We start from the raw sequence: 27183 nt of genomic DNA, 5'->3' as shown, positions 1-27183 counted from the left end.
ACAGTGATACTTTCTACCTGGACAGAACATTCTCTGATGTAAAAATTCTCACATGTAAAAAGTAGCCCATGACCAGCAATGCTTATATTCTGAATGCCTACTTTTAGAGAAATAAATGGAATTTAGGTAAGTCATTTCTAAGGAGACTGCTTTGGGGGAGCAATCATGTAACTATGCATTAGGTACAGGTAATATATTTTGCTTGAACTTCTATTACCTTCTTGGGTTCAAGGAAAAACATATCTCTAGTTTGGTCTGGCCTCTATCCCTTCTTCTAAAGCCCCAGGCCTAATGCAGCACCTCAGGCATTTTTTCTAAGGAAAGGAAACCTACTTCCTAGCAATACCACACACAGTAGACTATCAATTTGTGAATATCCATCCATTTACAGAGCAGCATTCTCCTGGAGTTGCAATCCTACCATTCTCAGGGTTCCTTCCCTCCCTCCACACATGGCTGCAGCTGCAACCCATCTCACAGTGCTCTGCATCGCCTCTCTCCACCTTGGACCCCTCATCTGGAGACAGCAACAAAGGGAGTAAGAAAATAGGAGTCATTGATGCTATGTCACTATGGCAACAGTTCAGGGGACAGCCCAAAGTGCCTAGCCACACTCTTTGGTCCCCACAATCAGTGCTCCTGCTCTTTCAGTTGGCGTATACCTCTCTACTAGATACAGAGTCCATGCACACGGAGTGGCCTCTGAGACGGGCATGTACAGCTCTGATATTTAGCCCACCTGTAGTCAGTATGAAAAACACAACTCACTAAGGAAGACGCTTGCTCTAAGACATAGTATCCAATTGAGCCAAGGACATTTGTGAGGGAGTTATCAGTCCTCACTTAGAAGGAAAAGTATCCCCAAAAGTCTTTTAACATGTATGGTATACCACTTTAGTGTTAAATATTATATTTGTAAATAAGATATCAAGCTGCATTATCAGACAGACTGTAACACATGGCTAGACTCAGAAGGCTCCAATACAGCTCCACATCAGGCTATCTACATGGATGTCAATGTGTATATAAAAGCCTTGTCTGGATCCTAGGTTTCCCTGAATGATAACTTTCCCTCGGTCTTTCAGCCAGTGGCACATCTCTCTTCCCAAATCATAAGCTGATCCTGATCATTCCTTACCTGGCAAAGGATCTGAGTGCCAGGATACAAGCCTAGAGTCAAAAGAGTCAAAAGAGTGAGAAGTTTGGGAATAAAAGTCTGTATTTGACTCTTCACTCATAATAATTGATGAAATTTCCAAAATGTTTTTCATTAAACTTAGAAAGAACCAGTAAGGGAGATATTGCATTAAATAGGGGACACCTCCAAAAGACATGTCCATGTCCTAATCTATGAAGCTTTTTATTATCTTATATAGCTAAAGAGTGGATATCAGCTTCTCAAAAGTGTTATTTGATCACTCCTCTATCCTGAATTATTCAGGAGGGCCATAAATGTCATCACATGTATGTCTCATAATGATGAGACAAAAGCAAATACAGAAAGGAGCAGAAAGCAGTGTGGCAAAGATTAGAGTGATGGGACCATAAGCGCAGGAATGCTAGTCAGCCAGCAGAAGCTGGAAGCCAAAGGGAACCAATTCTCTCCTAGAGCCTCAGAGGGAAAGCAGGACTACTGACACCTTGATTTAAGACTCCTGGGTTCCATAATTGTGAAAAACTAACTATGTGTTCTTTTAAGCCCCTAGGTTTTTGATGATTTCTTACAGCAGCCACAGGAAATGAATATAGAGGATAAAAAGTCTTTTATAGACTTGTGTGTATACCTTGTATCCAGAGGTATTTTGTTACATATCCTTCAAAAGCATTAGAAAAGACATTTGACCAGTGACAGTTTCAACATAATCCCTCAAGGTAATTAAATCTCTCATGCTTTGCAAAGGCCTGCCAACACACAATTGCCACTATACAATTATCTTATCCAAATAAACCAGAACTTCCAAATAGCTTATGATCTATGAAGGGGGGTCATGGGGATGTCAGTGGTATGCAAATGTACCTCCAGGACTAGGAAAATTCATTTTAAGGAGTTTATTATTTCCTTTTCCTTCTCTGTTAATAGAAACATACTGAATAAAATACTGGGCATCAAATCACTGGCTTTCTTCCCAGTAGACATGTGTGTGCATATGCTCAGTCCCTTCAGTTGTGTCTGACTCTTTGTAACCCCATGGACTACAGCACACCAGGTTCCTCTGTGTATGGCATTTTCCTGACAAGAATATTGAGTGGGTTGCCACACTCTCTTCTAGGGGATCTTCCCCACCCAGGGATCAAACTCACATCTCCTGAGTAGGCAGATTCCTTACCATCTGAGCTACCTGGGAAGCCCTTAATACCATTAACCAAAGACAACTCACTAAGTCACTGAACCTTCTAGATTCTCCCCCATAAGGTCACAGGGACTCCATCTATCTCTGAATGGCACTGCCCTCTTTCAATCAGCCCACACTCTAGGCAGGAAAAAAGAATATCATCGCCACCAACCCTCAGCTACTTCTCTAGCTCTCTTTCATTACTTAAGTGTCAAGAAACATCTGAAGTCGAAATTGTTGATATTTCACAGCCCAGCCCTCCATTCTCCTACCACAACCTGTATGCTAAATACATTAGGAAATTCTTCCTGATCTCCTGGCTTATATATTTGACTGTACACAATAGTACACAGGGAATTATATATGTAGCTTGGTCAGAGTGGTAACTTAAGTGCAAGTGCCAATAATAAACAATGTAACAGATGAGATGGGTTGGAATCTAGCCCAATTAGCACATATCTCCTCAAACATGCAGGACCTCTGCAAAGATCTATACCAGTGTCCCCATTCACCTAAGTTATAAAGGTCAAGGCCAAACCCAACGTGGATTATTAGGATCATGACATCAAATGTGGGATGCAAATTGCTTTAATTTTACTAAAGGCCAAGAACTGTTGAAGAGCTGGCCCAGTATGACTGGAATGTTATGAAAATCTTGATGAGGGCTTTTAGGAGATAATAAGCTTTAACAGCAAGTAAAAGACACCTAGGTATTAGAAGTCTGTGGTCATCATTATTGAAAAAAATTCAAGCTAAGGAAGAAAACAGAAACAAAATTAAAATGACAACTGAGGAAGGCTAGAAACCCAATTTCTATGGTCCATGTGCCACAAATTTAGAGTGGTGATTTCAAACTTTAATATTTATACAAATCGTCTGCAGACTGTGCAGTTTTTAAATCAAAATATATGGAGTTGGGCCTGAGAGCCTGCATTTTCCACAAGCTCTTAGGAGATGCAGACTGCTGATCTAAGGACCACACTATGAGAAGCAAAGCTTTATATCTTTATAGTGAAGATCTGAAATAGTGTGTTACCCTCCTTCAGTTAATTATAACAGCACATATGCTGCTCTTCAGTCTTGATTAGTTCAGTGCACTCAGCTACATGTTTATCTACAAGCCTGGAAAAGCAATATTGAAAGCTAATGCCCTGGGCCACCTGTCATTGCGGATTCCCAATTATGTTGTATTCCTTCCATTAAAAACTATTATGTTACAAGATCTCCCTGACCAAGCTCTCCAGTTGATCAAATCACAGTAGCTTCTGCCTGAAGGTAGATGGCTGAGAAGGTATGAAAGTGCCTGAGGAATTCACACTGGTCACAAGACATCAGCTTGAGTTAACAGCATATAAAAGAAAAGAAATCTTATTTCTCTTCTACACAGCAACCGTTATAGAATCTTGACCAATGAACTTATTTTTCTTTGCAGAACTGTTTCCATCAAAGTGTTAGAAACTATATCTTGCACAAACATATGGGGGAGGAACCAGAATTCATGTTGATTCAATTTGGACAGAAAACAGAAAACATTCGTTAAGGGTTTATAAAATGCTTGGCTATTCAGGAAAACTTCTGAAATTCTTGTATTTCTATGGGAAAAGTCCAAGAATCTTTAACTGAAGAACTATATTGAACAGAATTGTCTTAATTGTGTTTCAAAATTCAAAGAGTTTCTGATTTTAAGTCAAACAACTACTGCAACAATTACAGTTTTCTGCCACTGCTAGCAGCTTGGTGTTATGTAGGGTGAGCTTGATTTGTTAGCGATGCCTAATCTGAGTATTAGTGAAGAAAGACACTATAGGAAGGCAAAAAGCCCCTAACCTGACACCAATCCTTCCCATTGTGTTTGAATATGTGGACGGAAATGGTATGTACCTAACAGAAGCAGAAAATATTAAGAAGACATGGCAAGAATACACAGAAAAACTGTACAAAAAAGATCTTCACCACCCAGATAATCATAATGGTGTGATCACTGACCTAGAGCCAGACATCCTGGAATGTGAAGTCAAGTGGGCCTTAGAAAGCATCACTACGAACAAAGCTAGTGGAGGTGATGGAATTCCAGTTGAGCTATTCCAAATCCTGGAAGACGATGCTGTGAAAGTGCTACACTCAATATGCCAGCAAATTTGGCAAACTCAGCACTGGCCACAGGACTGGAAAAGGTCAGTTTTCATTCCAATCCCAAAGAAAGGCAATGCCAAAGAGTGCTCAAACTACCACACAATTGCACTCATCTCACACTGGTAAAGTGATGGTAAAGTGATGCTCAAAATTCTCCAAGCCAGGCTTCAGCAACATGTGAACCGTGAACTTCCTGATATTCAAACTGGTTTTAGAAAAGACAGAGGGACCAGAGATCAAATTGCCAACATCCGCTGGATCATGGAAAAAGCAAGAGAGTTTCAGAAAAGCATCTATTTCTGCTTTATTGACTATGCCAAAGCCTTTGACTGTGTGGATCACAATAAACTGTGGAAAATTCTGAAAGAGATGGGAATACCAGACCACCTGACCTGCCTCTTGAGAAATCTGTATGCAGGTCAGGAAGCAACAGTTAGAACTGGACATGGAACAACAGACTGGTTCCAAAGAGGAAAAGGAGTTCATCAAGGCTGTATATTGTCACCCTGTTTATTTAACTTATATGCAGAGTACATCATGAGAAACGCTGGACTAGAAGAAGCACAAGCTGGAATCAAGATTGCCAGGAGAAATATCAATAACCTCAGATATGCAGATGACACCACCCTTATGGCAGAAAGTGAAGAGGAACTCAAAAGCCTCTTGATGAAAGTGAAAGTAGAGAGTGAAAAAGTCGGCTTAAAGCTCAACATTCAGAAAACGAAGATCATGGCATCTGGTCCCATCACTTCATGGGAAATAGATGGAGAAACAGTGGAAACAATGTCAGGCTTTATTTTTGGGGGCTCCAAAATCACTGCAGATGGTGACTGCAGCCATGAGATTAAAAGATACTTACTCCTTGGAAGGAAAGTTATGACCAACCTAGATAGCATATTCAAAAGCAGAGACATTACTTTGCCAACAAAGGTTCGTCTAGTCAAGGCTATAGTTTTTCCAGTGGTCATGTATGGATGTGAGAATTGGACTGTGAAAAAGGCTGAGCGCCAAAGAATTGATACTTTTGAACTGTGGTGTTGGAGAATACTCTTGAGAGTCCCTTGGACTGCAAGGAGATCCAGCCAGTACATTCTGAAGGAGATCAGCCCTGGGATTTCTTCGGAAGGAATGATACTGAAGCTGAAACTCCAGTACTTTGGCCACCTCATTCGAAGAGTTGACTCATTGGAAAAGACTCTGATGCTGGGAGGAATTGGGGGCAGGAGGAGACGGGGACGACAGAGGATGAGATGGCTGGATGGCATCACTGACTCGATGGACGTGAGTCTGGATGAACTCCGGGAGTTGGTGATGGACAGGGAGGCCTGACGTGCTACGATTCATGGGGTCGCAAAGAGTCGGACACGACTGAGCAACTGAACTGAACTGAACTGAGGGACAGTAGATGATAGAGACTGTTCAGAAGTCCTTGAAGCACAAAGGCCTGTTTTTGGAGTAAATAGTATAAAAACTCACCAAGTTCCCCAAAACTTTTTAAGTTTTCCATATATAAAAGTGATGTGATTATTTTCTATTATGTTTGAATCACTTTATACTATAAATTATGACTTTTCAGGTATTCTAAACCAGTTTTGAAGTGAGACATCTAAGAGGATAAAACTAAAGTTCAGATGCTACATAATTTGTTGAAGAAAGAGGTTAGTAATTGACAAAGCCAGATGGTAAAGCCAGATTTTTTAAGTCTAATATTTTTTTCATGTTCAGCCAAACTAACCTTTGATGTATCTTTTTATATTCAACAAGTAGAATCAAGCCTGCTGATTTTATAATGAGGCAAAATGCCTTACTCTTTGCATCCAAACTTAACTTAGACAATCCAAGTATACTGTAGATATTAATATTAATATACCCATGCTGCCCTTTACTCATTTATGTTGTCAAACTCTCCTTTTGTATGACCTATGGTAATGGGCCAAGGTTGAGCTGTTACACTGAAATAATTGAGATCTGAGCCATACAAGCTTCCGGGTACATGCAAAATATTCTTACCAACTGTAAAAACTTTAGAAGTATTTTCTGCCTAATTGGTATTACTGAATATATTTGAAGACCATACCTTCTAAAAACTCATAAGAGCCATGAAATGAAGAAAACAACTGTTCTCTGGCTAGCATAATCAGGAGAGCAGTCAACTTTTTTTTCCCCACCGAGGAATAAAGCACAGTCATGGTCTCATAAAATGATGCTTCCTTATTATTTAAATAATTATGTCCCTCAGGAGTGTATGACAAAGAGTAACAATGTGACAGTCTGCTGTCTATTATATCCATTGGAGTTCTGCAGTGGTTTGTGAGAGTTGTATGTGAATACATGGTGGAAAAGAATAAGGGAAAACGTTAAATGTGAATAATTTTAGTTTTAAAAGCTATCTTTTTGAAAGTTTCTACTTTTTACTCGACTTTTTATCTATTTCTTAACACAGTATTTTCCTTTTTTTTCCCCTAAGTTCATCTTCTTTGCTTCAGAGTTAATAGCAATGCCCATTTAACATTGAATCTCCAAGAATTCATTATATGGGTCATCATTGTATGCTTTAGAGAATTCAACCTTCCTGAACTGTGAGTCAATTTTGATTCCTCAATATCTATGCAAAACAGTTGCTAAATGCTAATAATATATAAAATGAAACATACTCAATCATCATTTGGAATTTTTTATGAGAGAAATCATGAATGAAAATTTAAATCCACACAATTGTTATGAGCTCATATATCTGCTCTGCTTATAATTACCACAATCATTTTCCAGCTAATAGAATAATCATTAGGAACAGATAATTTAATAATGTGTGCTGATTAATTATTTCCAGATACACTTTCTTGATATTAGAGTGAACATAGTCCCTTTAGATGGAAGGATAGGTGTTCATAGTGGTTTGTTAGGAAACAAATACATTTTCAGAATTTGTCTGGATGAACCGATGTAGAGATGAAAGGAACTCATACCTTGCTGATCTGCATCAAGATGTGTCAGACAATGGAGAGGATTATGACATATTGAGTTACTGTCACTGTTTATTAAGAGGAGAATGCATAACTTAACATTTCCTACTAAAATTTCATTGTAAGGAAACCAAGAGTTACTGAATAAGGGCCATCAAGCTCATCTCCTGGATTATTTCCTTTCTGGCACAATCCAGACTGATCACCATCACTCATTTCTGACTCACTGGGGGAAAGTCTTGCCTTTTTCTATTATTGTCATTGCATCAACTTTAATTAAATGTATTCAATTATTGTGTAGTAGGAGATGTTTTATTAATAACTGTGCATATTATCATGGAAAATTGTCCTTTTCAGTAATGCTATCAAATCAAATTTCTGGGGAAAAAAAAAGCCTTGACTCAGAGTCCAGGTTGATAATAAGGAAAAAAGCTAGAGTCTTCAGTGCTCCATGTCTCATTGTCAAATAGTGCCCCCGCCATAATTACCACACCATTAGTGATCACCAGAAACTGACATTATAAAAAATATGACTTAACAAAGCTCCAATCCCTACAGTGGCATTGCCCTCTTATAATTCACGTCCTTTGAAAAACACATTTCAGCTTACTAATGGAATGCCTATTTGCTTCTCTGTTCTTTGTTCAAATGAAATTATGTTAACCAATTTTACTTTTTTTTAATTACAGCATCAGTACACCAGATAATGAATGTCTAATATAATTTCAATATTCTAACAAATAAAATTGTTTTATTATTTGAATAACTATAATGAAACAAACATATTTGATATAATTATTTCTTTCATCTATAGGGTCTTCTGTTCAAAGAAAAGTATAAGGAATATTCAAAGCTTATTATAAAACTACCAATTAGCATTCCAATTATGCAATTTTCAAAAGGAAAAAAAATTAGTCACAAATAGTGTTATTCTACATAAACAACTTTGTATATATTTCTAATATTTAAACACTATTATGAGCCCTATTTCTGTCATCCTAACCTTACAATATTAAACAGAAAATTCCTGAAAAAACACTAAGCACATAATTTTTCTCCTCCACTTCTATCCAAAAGTGGAGTTATATTTTTAAATGATATTTAAAGGGGAATCGGCCATTTATATTATTACAATAATGAGAAATGGGCTTAAAGAATGGAATGTGGAGTTTTACATTAGTGTTTTCTTTCTAATGACCCAACAACTGTTGAATGCACTAAGCCACTCATGTTGTCAGATCAACTACCTGCAATTATATTTTATTCAAGTGTAAGCCCAGCATTAAACAAAGAGCTACTGAAATGAGAAAATAAAATTTTAAAATCCTAAATAAATAGCACATTGATGATCCTTTGGGCATTTGGCTCCCAATTATTTTAAAAGGCAGGGGTACTGGAAATAACTTTGATTTTGAAATCAGTCAGACGTTCTACATGTCAGTAATATAAACTTTAACATGTTATTTAATCTCTCTCCTGTTATACAAGTTGTAGAATTATTGAAAATAACATACAAGAGGTTCAAGATGACCAACTAGGCTCAAACATTTGCCTCCTCAACCCCAAATTCTGGGAAAATAATACAACACACGTAAAAATAAATTTCTAGAAATGCTGAAAGCCTGAGTTGGCATCATCAATTGATTGGAACAGTTGACTTTCCAGAAAATATAAGACAGATGACAATAGGACAAAGAAACCAAAGAGAGCCAAGAGAGCAAAACCACACAGGAAAGCAAAACCATAAAGAAAAATAAGGATGCCACTGAAAAGTGAATGCTGAGAGCAGAATCCAAGTATGGCCTCATGCAAGATTAAAGCTGTAAGAAAGAATGGTCATGGGGCTGTTCATCAGGTAATTGGTTAAAGAACAGAGCAGTTGAGTTTTGATCCTACTCTGAGGATATAAACATGAGAATAGCTTCCAAATTATGAAATCTAACATTAGATAAATACTACACTACAGTGTAGGCACGGCAGCAGCTGTGATGGGGCACAGATGAAGCCAAGAGGAGCTACCCCATGCTCAAGGTAAGGAGCAGCGGCTGTGCTTTGCTGGAGCAGCTGTGAAGAGATACCCCATGTCCAAGGTAAGAGAAACCCAAGTAAGACAGAAGGCACTGAGAGAGGGCATCAGAGGGCAGACAGACGGAAACCACAATCACAGACAACAGGCCAATCTGATCACACGGACCACAGCCTTGTCTAACTCAATGAAACTAAGCCATGCCCGTGGGGCCACCCAAGACTGATGGGTCATGGTGGAGAGGTCTGACAGAATGTGGTCCACTGGAGAAGGGAATGGCAAACCACTTCAGTATTCTTGCCTTGAGAACCCCATGAAGAGTATGAAAAGGCAAAAATATAGGACAGGTCGGTAGGTGCCCAGTTCACTATTGGAGATCAGTGGAGAAATATCTCCAGAAAGAATGAAAGGATGGAGCCAAAGCAAAACCAACACCCAGTTGTGAATGGGACTGGTGATAATAGCAAGGTTCGATGCTGTAAAGAGCAATATTGCACAGGAACCTGGAATGTTAGGTCCATGAATCAAGGCAAATTGGAAGTGGTCAAACAGGAGATGGCAAGAGTGAATGTCGACATTCTAGGAATCAGCAAACTAAAATGGACTGGAATGGGTGAATTTAACTTAGATGACCATTATATCTACTACTGTGGGCAGGAATTCCTTAGAAGAAATGGAGTGGCCATCATAGTCAACAAGAGTCCAAAATGCAATACTTGGATGCTATCTCAAAAACGACAGAATGATCTCTGTTTGTTTCCAAGGCAAACCATTGAATATCATGGTAATCCAAGTTTATGCACCAACCAGTAACACTGAAGAAGCTGAAGATGAACAGTTCTATAAAGACCTACAAGACCTTATAGAACTAACACCCAAAAAAGATGTCCTTTTCATTACAGGGGACTGGAATGCAAAAGTAGAAAGTCAAGAAACACCTGGAGTAACAGGCAAATTTGGCCTTGGAGTACAGAATGAAGCAGGGCAAAAGCTAATAGAGTTCTGCCAAGAGAATGCATTGGTTATAGCAAACACCCTCTTCCAACAACACAAGAGAAGACTCTACACATGGACATCACTAGATGGTTGACACCGAAATCACATTGATTATATTCTTTGCAACCAAGATGGAGAAGCTCTATACAGTCAGCAAAAACAAGACCAGGAGCTGACTGTGGCTCAAATCATGAACACCTTATTGCCAAATTCAGACTGAAATTTAAGAAAACAGAGAAAACCACTAGACCATTCAGGTATGACCTAAATCAAATCCCTTATGACTATACAGCAGAAGTGAGAAATAGATTTAAGGGACTAGATCTCATGGACAGATTGCCTGATGAACTATGTATGGAGGTTCATGACATTGTACAGGAGACAGGAATCAAAACCACCCCCAAGAAAAAGAAATACAAAAAAGCAAAATGGCTGTCTAAGGAGGCCTTACAAATAGCTATGAAAAGAAGAGAAGTGAAAAGCAAAGGAGAAAAGTAAGGATATACCCATTTGAATGCAGAATTCCAAAGAATAGCAAGGAGAGATTAGAAAGCCTTCCTCAGCGATCAATGCAAAGAAATAGAGGAAAATACCAGAATGGGAAAGTCTAGAGATTTCTTCAAGAAAGTTAGAGATACCAAAGGAACATTTCATGCAAAGATGGGCTTGATAAAGGACAGAAATGGTAGGGACCTAACAGAAGCAAAAGATATTAAGAAGAGGTGGCAAGAATACACAGAAGAACTGTACACAAAAGATCTTCACCACCCAGATAATCACGATGGTATGATCACTGACCTAGAGCCAGACATCCTGGAATGTGAAGTCAAGTGGGCCTTAGAAAGCATCACTATGAACAAAGCTAGTGGAGGTGAAAGAATTCGTTGAGCTATTTCAAATCCTCAAAAATGATGCTGTGAAAGTGCTACACTCAATATACCAGCAAATTTGGAAAACTCAGCTGTGGCCACAGGACTGGAAAAGATCAGTTTTCATTCAAATCCCAAAGAAAGGTAATACCAAAGAATGCTCAAACTACCACACAATTGCACTCATCTCACACGCTAGTAATGTGATGCTTAAAATTCTCCAAGCCAAGCTTTAGCAATACATGACCGTGAACTTCCAGATGTTCAAGCTGGTTTTAGAAAAGGCAGAGGAACCAGAGATCAAATTGCAAACATCTGCTGGATCATTGAAAAAGCAAGCAAGTTCCAGAAAAACATCTATTTCTGTTTTATTGACTATGCCAAAGCCTTTGACTATGTGGATCACAATAAACTGTGGAAAATTCTGAAACAGATGAGAATACCAGACCACCTGACCTGCCTCTTGAGAAACATGTATGCAGGTCAGGAAGCAACAGTTAGAACTGGACATGGAACAACAGACTGGTTCCAAATAGGAAAAAGAGTCCATCAAGGCTGTATATTGTCACCGTGCTTATTTAACTTCTATGCAGAGTACATCATGAGAAACACTGGGCTGGAGGAAGCACAAGCTGGAATCAAGACTGCCAGGAGAAATATCAATAACCTCAGATATGCAAATGACACCACCTTATGGTAGAAAGTGAAGAAGAACTAAAGAGCTTCATGATGAAAGTGAAAGAGGAGAGTGAAAAAGTTGGCTTAAAGCTCAACATTCAGAAAACGAAGATCATGGCATCCATTACCAACACTTCATGGGAAATAGATGGGGAAACAGTGGAACCAGTGGCTGACTTTATTTTTCTGGGCTCCAAAATCACTGCAGATGGTGATTGCAGTCATGAAGTTAAAAGATGCTTATTCCTTGGAAGGAAAGTTATGACCAACTTAGACAGCATATTAAAAATCAGAGACATTATTTTGTCAACAAAGGTCCATCTAGTCAAGGCTATGGTTTTTCCAGTGGTCGTGTATAGATATGAGAATTAGACTATAAAGAAAGCTGAGTGCCAAAGAATTGATGCTTTTGAACTGTGGTGTTAGAGAAGACTCTTGAGAGTCCCTTGGATTGCAAGGAGATCCAACCAGTCCATCCTAAAGGAGATCAGTCCTGGGTGTTCATTGGAAGGACTGATGTTGAAGCTGAAACTACAATATTTTGGCCACCTGATGTGAAGAGCTGACTCATTTGAAAAATCCCTGATGCTGGGAAAGATTGAGGGCAGGAAGAGAAGGGGATGACAGAGGATGAGATAGTTGGATGGCATCACCGACTCTATGGACATGAGTTTGGGTAAACTCCGGGAGTTGGTGATGGACAGGGAGGCCTGTCGTGCACGGTTCATGGGGTCACAGAGAGTCAGACACGACTGAGCGACTGAACTGAACTAAACACCACAGTGTAGGCTTCCCAGGTGGCTCAGTGGTAAAAGAAGTTCAGTTCAGTTGCTCAGTTGTGTCCGACTCTTTGCGACCCCATGAATCACAGCACACCAGGCCTCCCTGTCCATCACCAACTCCCGGAGCTTACTCAGACTCACGTCCATAGAGTCAGTGATGCCATCCAACCATCTCATCCTCTGTTGTCCCCTTTTCCTCCCGCTTTCAATCTTCCCCAGCATCAGGGTTTTTTCAGTGAGTCAGTTCTTCACATCAGGTGGCCAAAGTATTGGAGTTTCAGAGATAACTCCAGTAGTAAAGAATCCAGCTGCCAATATAGGAAACACAGAAGACTTGGGTTCGATCCCTGTGTGTGGAAGATCTGGAGAAGGGAATAGCAACCCACTCCAGTATTCTTGCCTGAAAAAAAACCATGGAGAAAGGAGCCTAGTAGGCTACAGTCCATGAGGATGCAGAGTCTGAAGTGACGGAGTGACTGAACATGCACACGCTATAATGTACGCAGTAGAGCAGGGGGAAAAAGAGAAAGTGCTCCCAGGTAGCCTATTACTCTCACCAAAGACAAGTTCTTACTCAGAAGTCAAGGAACTTTCACGCTCTAATCATGAACCCCCTTCATCTCCCAATATACACACTCATGCAGTGCTGAGGGCACTGCAATCCATAGAAATAACCAAGAATCAGTAGACATTTGAAGATAAATAAAAACGTGAGACAGGCAAATAAACCTGTTGGAAAAAGAAACTACCAACAAATACTAATACAGGAACGAAAAAAAGACAACAAACGAACAGTTTTAGAGATATTCAAGAGAATACTGTAAACATATTTTTATTTTTAATTTTATTTTATTTGACTTTACAATATTGTATTGGTTTTGTCATATATCAAAATGAATCCGCCACAGGTATACATGTGTTCCCCATCCTGAACCCTCCTCCCTCCCCATACCATCCCTCTGGGTCGTCCCAGTGCACCAGCCCCAAGCATCCAGTATCGTGCATCGAACCTGGACTGGCGACTCGTTTCATATATAATATTATACATATTTCAATGCCATTCTCCCAAATCATCCCACCCTCTCCCTCTCCCACAAAGTCCAAAAGACTGTTTTATACATCAGTGTCTCTTTTGCTGTCTCATATACAGGGTTATTGTTACCATCTTTCTAAATTCCATATATATGCGTTAGTATACTGTATTGGTGTTTTTCTTTCTAGCTTACTTCACTCTGTATAATAGGCTCCAGTTTCATCCACCTCATTAGAACTGATTCAAATGTATTCTTTTTAATGGCTGAGTAATACTTCATTGTGTATTTTTAAAATTAAGGAAAGAACAACCTTCAGTGCAAAAAGGAATAGTCGAGTACTTGAAAATTCAAAATACAATTATTGAACTGAGAATGAAGTAGACATATACTCCCTGGAAGAGGGCATGGCAACCCACTCCTGTATTCTTGCCTGGAGAATCCCATTGACAGACGAGCCTGGCAAGCTACGGTCCACAGGATCACACAGAGTTGGATACGACTGAAGAGACTTAGCACAGACATATACTAAGTATCAGACTTTACATAGTAAGTCAAGGAATTCTTTTAGAAGGCACTACAATTGGACAAAAAAAAAAAAAAAGAAAATTTTAAGATTGTAAGTAACCTAAGTGTCCATCAACTGATAAAAGGATAAAGAAGATGTGGGGTGTGTGTTTGTGTATGTGTGTGTGTGTGTGTGTGTATAAAATAGAATATTATTCAACCATTAAAAAGAATGAAATAATGCCATTTGTAGCAACACGGATGGACCTGGAGATTATTACACTAAGTGAAGTAAGTTAGACAGAGAAAGATAAATAGCGTATAATATCACTTATATGCAGAATCTTAAAAAAAAAAGATACAAATGAACTTGTTTACAAAACAGAAACAGACTCAGAGAGAATGAATTTATGTGGTGGGAAAGGGACAGATTGGGAGTTTGGGACTGACAAGTATATATAGCAACATTTAAAATAGATAACAATAAGAAATTAATGTAAAAATAAATAAAAAATAAAATAAAAAACACTCATAAAAACGAATAGCTTTGATTAGACTAAAATAGAAAATACAGAATTTAAAAATATACTTCATACTTGGTAAGGGTATATATTGTTTCATAAGACTTTTATAACATATGTATGCATTCAGTTCAGTTCAGTCACTCAGTCATGTCAGACTCATGTCCAATCTTTCTTAAGAAGTTTTAAAAATTGACTGTGTCTTAGCCCATAAGTAAAACACAACAATTTTAATAATAAAATTATCATTTATTCAGTTCAGTTCAGTCCCTCAGTCGTGTCCGACTCTTTGCGACCCCATGAATCACAGCATGCCAGGCCTCCCTGTCCATCACCAACTCCCGGAGTTCACTCAAATTCATGTCCATCGAGTCGGTGATGCCATCCAGCCATCTCATCCTCTGTCGTCCCCTTCTCCTCCTGCCCCCAATCCCTCCCAGCATCAGATTTTTTCCAGTGAGTCAACTCTTTGCATCAGGTGGCCAAAGTATTGGAGTTTCAGCTTTGCATCAGTCCTTCCAATGAACACCCAGGACTGATCTCCTTTAGAATGGACTGGTTGGATCTCCTTGCAGTCCAAGGGACTCTCAAGAGTCTTCTCCAACACCACACTTCAAAAGCATCAATTCTTCGGCACTCAGCCTTCTTCACTGTCCAACTCTCACATCCATACATGACTACTGGAAAAACCATAGCCTTGACTAGATGGACCTTTGTTGGCAAAATAATGTCTCTGCTTTTGAATAGGTTGGTCATAACTTTCCTTCCAAGGAGTAAGCATCTTTTAATTTCATGGCTGCAGTCACCATTTGCAGTGATTTTGGAGCCCCAAAAAATAAAGTGTGACACTATTTCCACTGTTTTCCCATCTATTTCCCATGAAGTGATGGGGCCAGATGCCATGATCTTCATTTTCTGAATGTTGAGCTTTAAGCCAACTTTTTCACTCTCCTCTTTCACTTTCATCAAGAGGCTTTTTAGTTCCTCTTAACTTTCTGCCATAAGGGTGGTATCATCTGTATATCTGAGGTTATTGATATTTCTCCCGGCAATCTTGATTCCAGCTTGTGCTTCTTCTAGCCCAGTGTTTCTCATGATGTACTCTGCATACAAGTAAGCTGTAATGTACATTATATTTCTTATTTTGGGTCACAGCCACTAAAGTTTGAAATAAATGGCCCCATGTTAAAAAGTTAAAAAAAAAAAAAGAAAATGATATGGGAATAAGGCAAAATTCCAATCTCATTGTAATAGAATTTTCAGAACAAGAAAACCAATAGAATGACAAGTAGGCTAGGGTAACAGTATTAAATAGAATTTAAGATGAAATTGACAAATATTTATTTAGAATAAAAGATGTAATTCTCTCTAGACACGTGAGTTCATATGTCCACCATAGGGCGAGTACCAAGATCTCTAATAGTAGCTGTATTCCTAATAGCCAAAACCTGGAAGCAACCTAGACAGCTATCAACACGAGAGAAGATAAATAAATCCTGATATATTTACACAATGGAATACTCAGTAGTGTTTTTAAAATCAACTAATGCTAAATGCAACACTGTGGATAAATCTCTTTGACTTAATGCTTAGTCATAAAAAGCCAGATACAGAAGTACATACAATCCATTTATTTGTGAATCAAGAATAGACAAAACTGATCAACGATGAAAAGGAGTCAGCCTATGGTATACTGTTGGAAGGTGAGAACATCAGCTAAGAAATAACATAAGGGAGACCTCTGTAAAAGGGATCCTTTGGTGTTCACGTGTGCACGTGTATGTGCTCAGTCAGTCAGTCACGTCCGACTCTTTGCGACCTCATGGACTGTAACCCACAAGACTCCTCTGTCCATAGGATTTTCCAGCCAAGAATACTTGAGTGAGTTGCCATTTCCTTCTCCAGGGATCTTCCAGACCTAGGAATTGAACCCACACCTCTTGTGTCTCCTGCATTGGCAGGTGGATTCTTTACCACTGTGCCACCCAGAGGGGTATGTGTATATCTATAAAACTATAAGTTATACAGTGAAGATCTGTGAACCTTACAATATTTATGTTAACTTCAATAAAAAACCATTATGGAGTTCAAGTCATAAAGAAAATAGAATAGTCATAAACCTGAAAAGTGCCTTCACTAATCACTCTACATATTTCTGTTTGGATTGATTTACAAGTGTAACATGTACAGTCAAAAACTTTCAAGACAAATAATGCAAATCATGTGCCTAATACAGTTTCTTCTTAATGACTAGCTCTAGTCAAGTAAATTTTTTAATGGAAGTATTTACACAGTAAATAAATATACAGCACTTTTATGGATCATAGTAGATTTAAAAATAGATTCAAAATTATTTTATGGTCATTATTTTTTTCATCATTTCACTAAAACTCTGCAAGGTTTGCATGTTTTACTTCTGATCTGAAAATGAGGTACCTGGGCTTCATAGAGTCAGTGATCTGCTCTAAAATGATGCTGTCAGGACTGTGACCCAAATCTGCAGATTTCAAGTCAATTAAAATTTCCACTAACCATGCAATAAAAGTATACTGAAACACATGAATGAAATACTTGCTTTTTTCTTGTTATGGATCATGGAGTAAAAAAAAAAAATTCTGTCAAGATTAAATATGAAAAGTACTGAGGATTTATTTAATGTATCACTTTTGAGCTATCATCATTTGGTCACCACTTCACTCACAGTGTGCCCCCAGTTCATACCCTCAGTGAACATGTGAAGAACATATAAATTTTCAGAAATCAGAATGGCTGCTTGTCCTTTAGCAAAGCAGATATTTAAGTAAGCATATCTCCTTTAACAGAAAATGTGGAAACTGAAGAAGCAGTAAAGAAATATGTTTCCATAGATACTTCCTGATAGCCTGTGTATTCTGGGCTCTGAAACTTAGAAATGATTTCCAGGTCACAAGTAATATTAGATCGTTAGGCATTTATAATAATCAAGATATTCAGAGAAAACCAATAAGAAAATAGTAATATTTCCAGAATCTCAACATTTGTAGATTTCCTGTACTGTTTAAAGCTAACAAGAAAAAAGGAAAGGTCAGGTACAATTTCTTTAATAATTTTGAAATCTAAGAGGTCATTAGGTGAACCTTACTGAATACAAAATCTCATAAATAAAGAATTAGTAACCTGACTCACATTGCTTATTGGTATTTCCTTCTTTGCTCATTCCTTATGAATATAAAACTATTCCTTTTTCCTATAAATTAATGTCACAAGCTTAAGGATAGTAAAAGCATGCAAATGCTATATATTCTTATAGATAGATTCATCTCCAAATTGATGTTAGCACTAAAATGTATAATGCAGAGCAGTCTATGTCACAGAAAAGTCCCTGTTGTTGAATTTCCATGTTCCTGAATTTTCAAATGATTATAACAATTTATTGTCCTTGGAATTTATGTTCATTATATGGGCAGATTGAAATTGCCATTTTCTTTTAGGATGATGTTATAATTTCAGAGCTATTTAAGTAATGTACCAAAAAAGCACAGTGAGTAGATAAATGGAAATTGCTCAAAGTAATTCAATAAATAATAATCAAAGCAGAATAATCAAAAAGGAAAGTCATGTGAAAAGGCCAAATTTAGACTATTTTAAGGCAAATGAACTAATTTTCTCTTGAAATGTTATTTAACATGCCCACTCTCTTTCTTGGTTCTGGAAGGTAAGGTCACAGGTGGAGATAAAGCCCACCTTCCTAAATGGGTACCCCTCTGCTCTCTGCTCCAGCTTCTCTAATTTCCTGATGTTCCAGAGTGAATTCAAACCTGGAATGAGGTGCAGAAATTCTGACTCCATTACTTAGGAATTATGCAGCTCAAAGGGTCATATGAAAATTTTGTTTAAACGTAAAACATGCAAAAAAGATTGCATGAAGTTTGATTGGAGTAACAGAGAGAGACTCTTTTGCTAAGAGCAGATTTGTAACAAAAGTAACAACTTCTACTCAGGGAAGTGCTGCAGTCACACTACTTGTCTGTCAATCTCTCTCCAGATTTCTTCCTAGTCAACTTCTACCTACGGACCACTCCTCAAGAGCCATTCTTAGCATCTGGTTTGACTTAATTTATCTGCAGGGAAAGAGTTTTATGAAAAAGAGGCTTTTCTGCACTCCAGGTAAGATAAAAGCATACCTCTCCTGGCTGTGTCTGATTTTCATAGCAAAGAAGAAAGAGGTTATTTGTAATTAAGAAAACAGAGAGAGGAATAACTGTACATTCAGAACTCTTTGGGGTACAGGGAGAAGTCAGGGTGTAGCCAGTGACTGAGAGAAAAGAGATGCCTAGTAAATGATGAAACCTCAGAGATCCTATAGGAGAACTACAACATTTAAGAAAGTTTCTCAAGTTATTCCTGTATTGGGTACTAGGTAAACTCAATCTTTCATTTGTCCTTCACTTACATTATTCAACACTGTTTACTAAATCTTTGACAAAGGATAGAACTGTTTTGTCATTGTTGTTCATTCACTAAGTCTTTCTGACTCTTTGTGACCCCATGGACTACAGCACACCAGGCACCTCTGTCCTCTACTATCTCCTGGAGTTTGCTCAAACTCACATCCATTGAGTCAATTTTGCCATCCAATTATCTAATCCAATGCCTCCCCCTTCTCCTTTTGCATTCAACCTTTCTCAGCATCAGTCTTTTCCAATGAATTGATTCTTCACATCAGGTGGTCAAGTATTAGAACTTCAGCTTCAGCATCCAGTCCTTCCAATGAGTATTCAGGGTTGATTTCCTTTAGGGTTGACTGGCTTGATCTCCTTGCAGTCCAAAGGACTCTCAAGAGTCTTCTCCAGCACCACAATTTGAAAGTGCCAATTCTTTAGTGCTCAGTCTTCTTTATGGTCCAACTCTCTAGGGAAACTAAAGAAGAGGGCTGGGAGTCATCTATTGTATCAATAAAATGCAAAACATTCCATTATTCTAAAGTGAAAGTGAAGTCACTCAGTCATGTCCGACTCTTTGTGACCCCGTGGACTGTAGCCCACCAAGCTCCTCTGTCCATGGGATTCTCCAGGCAAGAATACTGGAGTGGGTTGCCATTTCCTTCACCAGGGGATCTTCCTGACCCAGGGATCAAACCCAGGTCTCCCACATTGCAGGCAGACGCTTTAACCTCTGTGCCACCAGGGAAGCCCCCATTATTCTAAACCCCTACTCAAAACTTGCAGTTCTGACCCTACATATTTCCCAAGCTCATCTGGACCAGGTCAGGAATTTAGTAATTGTCCCTGTTTTGAAAGTTGTATTGCTAAAAAGTACCATGGTCAGCAAAACTTGTTTGGCAAGACAAGGATCTAACACAAAATATGGGGTTAAGGCAAAAACAATAAAATGGCAATAAATACAACTTCAAAGAAGTAAGCAAGCGCTCTAGAATCACCTGTTTTCAAACCCAAACTAGATTTATCCATTAAAACTTGCTTTGGTAGGTAGGTATTTTTTGAATCCTTTCCATCAGAAAATGCTGCAGCTTCTGCTGAGACCATTTTTTTTTATTATAAGTTTTATGTCATGGGGACATGGTAGTGGCTCTAGATTTCTATATAAAAAGAGCTTCTGTGCAGCTATCCAAAATGGAAACCTGACTCAAAGCAGGGCTTATTAAGTAAGCACATTGCTACCAATGTTCATTTGAGAATTCCTGGATATGGGGAGAGGAAGGGTTGTCAAACTCCCCCCAAACAACTTCCTTGACATCACTATGGTTTAGACCAGATTGATTTTATAGTTTCCCAACAGATCTTGCAATTTAATGTTAGTTAATGAACTGAACATGCCATTTAGGTCTTTCTTGATGGCTCAGACAAGGCTATGGTTTTTACAATAGTCATATATGGATGTGAGAGTTGGACTATAAAGAAAGCTGAGTGCCGAAGAATTGATGCTTTTGAACTGTGGTATTGGAGAAGACTCTTGAAGAGTCCCTTGGACTGCAAGGAGATCCAACCAGTCCATCCTAAAGGAGATCAGTTCTCGGTGTTCTTTGGAAGGATTGATGTTGAAGCTGAAACTCCAATATTTTGGCCACCTGGTGTGAAGAGCTGACTCACTTGAGAAGACCCTGATGCTGGGAAAGATTGAGGGCAGGAGGAGAAAGGGATGACAGAGGATAAGATGGTTGGATGGCATCAACGACTCAATGGACATGAGTTTGGGTAACCTCTGGGAGTTGTGATGGACAGGGAGGCCTGGCTTGCTGCGGTTCATGGGGTCGCAAAGAGTTGGACACAACTGAGTGACTGAGCTGAACTGAACTGATTGCTCAGATGGTAAAGAATCTGCCCGCAGTGCAGGAGACCTGGGTTCAATCCCTGGCTTGTGAAGATCCTCTGGAGAAGGAAATGGCAACCCATTCCAGTATTCTTGCCTGAATTCTATGGACAGAGGATCCTGGCAGGCTAATAGTCCATGGAGTCACAAAGAGTTGGACATGACTGAGCGACTAACACACACACACAGATGGCATTTGCCTCTGTTTTAGTTGTTTTCCAAAAAAAATCTCATCAAATGTCTACTTAAACATTTAGAGTTTTCATTAATTATAATAACTAGTACTATCTTTTTAAGACAGACATAAAACAGATAGATTTATTTGTACTGCACTACCCAAGAAACCTAGAAGTCTTGTATTCTGTTTAAACTCTGAAAGGTACAAACTTAAATATATCTTGGATAATATCAGTTTCCTTTCTATCCATCCAAGTTAGGAAAAGCCACCAGTCAGAAGGGCATATAACTTCCAGCCAGGAAAAATCAGGTATCCATTGAACATTGTACCCTTGCCTGAGGAGCTCTTCACCCTTCAGGTCAAAGCTTAGATTCCATTTCCTCCAGGAAGTCTCCCCTCATTGCCCAGGTTTAGTTTAAGTATCACTTCTGAGTATTCATATGCTGCCTATAGTGCCCTCTATTGTAGCACTTCATATCCTATGTTATAACTGCTTATTTGTGTGCCTGCTTCTGTTCCTCGATACAAGGTCTTTGGGGGCAGTAACCAAAAGTGTGTGTGTGTGTGTGTGTGTGTGTGTGTGTGTGTATGTGTGTGTGTGTGTTACATACACACTAACCCCTAGCAGAGTGCCTGGTACATAGTGAGATGTTCAGTATGTAATGTTGTGAAAGAATGAAGGGATGAATAAACACTTCTCTTCAGTACCAAGGACAGTGCCTGGCAAATGCAAACTATTAAATAAGTACTTTTCAAAAGAAAAAAAAATGAGTAAGTAAATCAATGAATGATGCAGCTCATTAGTCTCTCAGAGGCCAGACTTCAGAACTATGCTAGATCACTCACGCTCCTCTATCAGCCTTAGATTTCTTTTCTACCTCACTGGCTGTGATGCAAAGGGCTGAACACATCGTAAGCTCAATTGCCCTAAAAAATATCATGAATTTGTTCTCATTCAGATTAGTATTGAGAGCTTTTCAAATGTTATAACCTTTCTTCTGTGCCCTTAAAGCAGACATACCCTCCTTACACAACTTGCCAATAACCAAGACCAAGCAAGTCTCAGATCCTACAAATTCATATGGCAATCTCCTTGCTCCATAAGGCCTTAGATATATCTGACTCCTGACACTCAGTTGTCCCTCATTTTCAATCCAGGGTTTCTGAATAAACCATAAACATTTAGTTTCATAATTTAAATTTCATTGAATTTGACACTATTAAAAGAAAGTCCTTTCATCTCTATTTAAAGTTTAAATTTCTTGTATGACTTAAAGCTTTCCAGATATAATCCCAGACTAATTTTCTACCTATGGATTTAAAATTTGCTTTTGGATTCCTTGAATTTGACCCTCAACATGTAACAAGAACTTTAGCTCACACTCTTTTTCTTTTGACTTCAGCTACCTAAAGGTCAAACGCTTTGCCTTAATTTTCAGCCATTAAGACAGTGTCAAGTGTATACTCCTCAGACACAAATCCGAACCAAGATGATCTTGATCCTTATGTGGATGGAAACTGAGACTCAGATACTCTATCCTACTACAAAAGAGTTAACATATTAGCAGCAGAAATACAAGCATAGTACGTTATAGGAGAAGCACGAAGTCATTTGTGTTCATTTTTTCTTGTTTGTAGAGTAACAGAAACCAATGAAAGAAAATTCTATTCATTTTCTTCAGTGATGTCTAATATCAATGTAATCTTGGATTATAAATTTTGAGCAAAACTGGCTTAATTGTATAGAAATAGCTTGTAACAGTATGTAGTAACACAGTTGAAAAATTTGGGGTAAATGTGTATTGAGTGTTGAGCACAGAGATTTAGCTCTAAAATGACTGTAAGTGAACTTTTTCAAAGGCATAAACCCATAAAAGGATAAAGAGAAAGGAAGAAGTCCAGAAACTGAAAAGAAGATGGATGAGTGGAAACTCACATTATAAACCTAAGATTTTTTTTTTTCAATTCCACATTGGGAATGCTGAGGAGAAAAATTAACATTGGAGAACCCACAAAGTCTCAGGAATTGGTTGCTTTGAGTATATCAGAAAGTTGAGGTAAAGATGGAGATAAAAGCAAAGTTTTGTCAAAAGTGTAACAAGGCTTACACACAAACCAGTACCCCTCTCTCACCCTGACAGAAGACAAGAGTTTTGTTTTCTTGAAAGGTAACCGAAGGTCTTACGGTTGTAGAACACCAACTAGGGTATGGAGAAGGGCACTCAATCGTGGCACATTGGTGAAGAATCCCCCTGCCAGTGCAGGACACAACAGAAGCGAGTTCAGTTCCTGGGTCTGGAAAATCTCCTGCAGAAGGAAATGGCAACCAACTCCAGTATTCTTGCCTGGAAAATTCCATGGACAGATAAGCCTGGTGGGCTCCAGTCCAGGGGGTTATAAAGAGTCAGACACAACTGAGCAGACATAAACACCCACACACAGTGTAGACACACTGATGTTCAGATCTTCAGCTTTCTTCCACCTTTAACCTCCCAGAGTGCCAGCAATCAGACACAAACCCTCCCAAGAAACTGGAGGAAATTTCTCCTGGAAATCTCACCAGCCCAAGAGAAAACACCTAAAGAAATGGACATTCAGAATTACCAAGTTACCCAAGGCAGGGCCAGCCTGATCACAATAAGTGCTTATATCACATTTCAGGAAGTCCATCCAAAAGCACAGAGCTCCAAGCAGCTTGTCAGTGTTCCATCTTTTAATATGAGGCAGATATCACAACATACCTGAACATCATCTAGTGTGAAAAGTGGTAACTGAGAGGGAAAAAAAGAACAGAAGAAAGAAACATGGAGAGAAAAGAAACTGTGGCGAGGAGAAAACAAGTACTATCAATATTAGCCAGAAAGAAAGAAAGAAGAAAAGGCATTTTTGTGGAGAAGGAAGAGGATGCTATTTTTTAAAAGGGGAGAGGGTATTTAGAGAACAAAGGAGCTCTTGGCATTCAATATGTGACAGCAAAAATGAAAAAAAAAAACTCAAAAGAAAGTTTGGAAGATAAAGAATATGTTGCAAAAGACAGAAAGAGATAAAAATAATAAAAAGAGTTCTGAAAGGAAAAAACAGAAAATTAAAAGAATGAATATTTCAATTAACTATTTAAGAAATTTCCCAGAAATGAGGCTCTGAGTGGCCTTATGGGAAAGGCCTGAGAAGAATCCAGCACCGTGGACTAAAATGGACTCACACCAGTGCACACCATCACATTTCATAACTTCAGGAAAAAGATAATATAGTCTTCCAGAAAAAAAACAAAATAGATTTTATATAAAGGATCAAGAATCAGTGAGCACCTAATGCACAGCATGGTGGTTGTAATTCATAACACTGTGTTATATACTTGAAAGTTGCTGAGAGAGTAGATCCTACATACTCTAACCACCCCCCCCCCCAAAAAATGGACTAATTATGTGACATGACACAGGTATTAGCTAACCCTATGGTAGTAATCATTTTGCAATATATTCATGTATTAAATCAACACTGTGCATACCCTGAACTTACACAATGCTATATGTCAATTATATCTCAATAAAGCTGGGGCAGGAGATAGAACAGGAATATCATCAGACTCTTCAAAAACAATCTGAAAAAAAAAATTGTCTCTAATATACAGATCCAGCCAAATCTTAATTAAAAGCAAGAGTAAAATAGACATTTTCAAACACTGGAGTCCTAAAAAAAAAAAAAACCTACCTGCCATGTATCCATTCTCAGGAAGCTATGAAGAATGTGATCTACCAAAATGAGGGAGTAAACGTGGAAAGAGAAAGATACGGGATCTAGGATATGGGGACTAAAACAAAGAGAAAGGCAAAATACAGAGATTATTAGATGACTTTGTGAAGCAGACTGATAAAAGCATCAGTCAGTCACGAGAACACTACAGGTTTCAGGTAAAATATCTTCAAGGAAATGAAATCGATAGGGTATTCTAATGTTTTTGAACATGTTGAGAGTAGATTTTAACAACTGAGGCAAAGAAAGTGGCAAATGAAAGAAAATCTAACCAATATAAGAACCAAGCCATGGAGTAAGGGACAGAACATAGACAGGAAAGGAAAATTTATCACAGTGTACTGCATGGCTTCACTGTGAATCTTGTTACAGAGTGAAAACATTTAGGTTGTGTATTGATCTAAGTAAAATCACCGTATTTGTAATGCAACCTATTCATGTGTGTGATGGAACTGAGCAAAGAAAGAGGGTTAAATTTTCATCTCCTACAGCTGAAAATGGGTAGACAGAAACCAAAACTTTTTTTTAAATGGGAGTAGGGTACAAACTCGGAGAAGGCAATGGCACCCCACTCCAGTACTCTTGCCTGGAAAATCCCATGGATGGAGGAGCCTGGTGGGCTGCAGCCCATGGGGTTGAGAAGAGTCGGACACGACTGAGCGACTTCACTTTCACTTTTCACTTTCATGCACTGGAGAAGGAAATGGCAACCCACTCCAGTGTTCTTGCCTGGAGAATCCCAGGGATGGCAGAGTGCGGTGGGCTGCCATCTATGGGGTTGCACAAAGTCGGACACAACTGAAGCGACTTAGCAGCAGCAGGGTACAAACTGCTCAAGCTAATATGGGAAGCACTTCCTCTAAGTTTCTACATCCTACCTGGGATCTCCTTGGAAAAATTTTTTTAATGACTGGTCAACCTGCAGCTGTGATCAAAGGATAAGAGAAATGGCCTAAAAATATTAGATCTTTATTGATAGGTTGGAAAAATGGACTGAAGCTCCCTTATGTCCAGGACTTTCCTCCTATAATCAACAGCCTGGGGCTGATCAAACCAAGACCCCCACTTCCCCAGGGCGACAATCCCTGCTGGAACCAATCTGCCCTTGTTATCAGAGCCAATTTGAGCACTATTTGGTCTAAATTTTATCTATAAAACTATGACCATGGGAAAATACAATTTTTGACAGTGTGGTCACAATATTCTTTAGACTCTAGAGAAAGCCTGAAGAAAATTCCCTTTAAGAATTCTTGCCCTGTGGAAATAACTCCTCCTATGCCTTAGGAGGTGCTTCCCAGGTGTCACTAGTGGTAAAGAACCTGTCTGCCAATGCAGGAGACATAAGAGAACTGGTTCAATCCCTGAGCTGGGATGAGCCCCTGGAGAAGGGCATGGCAACCCACTCCAGTATTTTGCCTGGAGAATCCCTATGAGCAGGAGAGCCTGGCGGGCTACAGTTCATGGGGTCGCAAAGAGTCGGACACAACTGAGCAACTAAGCACAGCACACAGGGAGCCAGCAACACAAGCACGTCATTTAAATGGCTTCCCTGGTGGCTCAGATGGTAAAGAATCTGCCTGCAATTAAGGACACCTGGGTTGAATCCCTGGGTCGGGAGGATCCCCTAGAGAAGGGACTCCAGTATTCTTGCCTAGAAAATTCTGTGGACAGAGGATCCTGATGGGCCACAGTCCATGGGGTTTGCAAAGATAAGCACATCAGCTAAATATATATAGGTAAATACCAAAAGGCTTGCATCACTGTAGTGTAAAGTGGGAGAACAAACCGTAAGTCCCTTACATTTCACTTTCTTTGTGAAATATAAGAAAGGACCATCTTCCTGGCAGATAGAACTTCTCTATATGCTATAGTTATGTGTCTACAGGCTCATCTAGAGCTATTAGTCCTCCCTTGAGAAGTTAGAGTCGCCACATTATCCTCACTCTTACTTCAGGAGTTATTATGCCATCCACATGTTATTATGCCATCCCTTCTTTCAACTATACTTTATATTCACTGTTGTCTTTTCCAGTAGAATTTGGTCTTTCCATTTTCATATTCATATCTGCAATTTCTACTGTATCCTCTGCTTTCTATCTCAACC

The 27183-nt window shown here is 38.9% G+C and overlaps 1 protein-coding gene across 9 annotated transcripts in view; it reads right to left on the bottom strand.

The window, feature by feature from the left end:
* Positions 1–27183, bottom strand: part of LOC147365799 (uncharacterized) — a 571237-nt gene that overhangs the window by 385105 nt on the left and 158949 nt on the right. The window contains exon 3 of one of the 9 annotated variants that reach the window (XR_015132763.1): positions 19204–19738. The exons of the other annotated variants lie outside the window; for them this stretch is intronic. The gene's annotated coding sequence lies outside the window, so the exon portion shown is untranslated. Of the gene's footprint in view, positions 1–19203; positions 19739–27183 lie in introns of those variants that run through there. 9 annotated transcript variants of the gene reach the window in all.

The sequence above is a fragment of the Bos grunniens genome, chromosome 9, assembly GCF_055505025.1.
Source record: "Bos grunniens cultivar Pamir isolate PY7600 chromosome 9, Bosgru_T2T1.0, whole genome shotgun sequence".
In the NCBI taxonomy this organism is placed as follows: Eukaryota; Metazoa; Chordata; class Mammalia; order Artiodactyla; family Bovidae; genus Bos; species Bos grunniens.
This window is presented reverse-complemented; position numbering and strand designations above follow the sequence as displayed.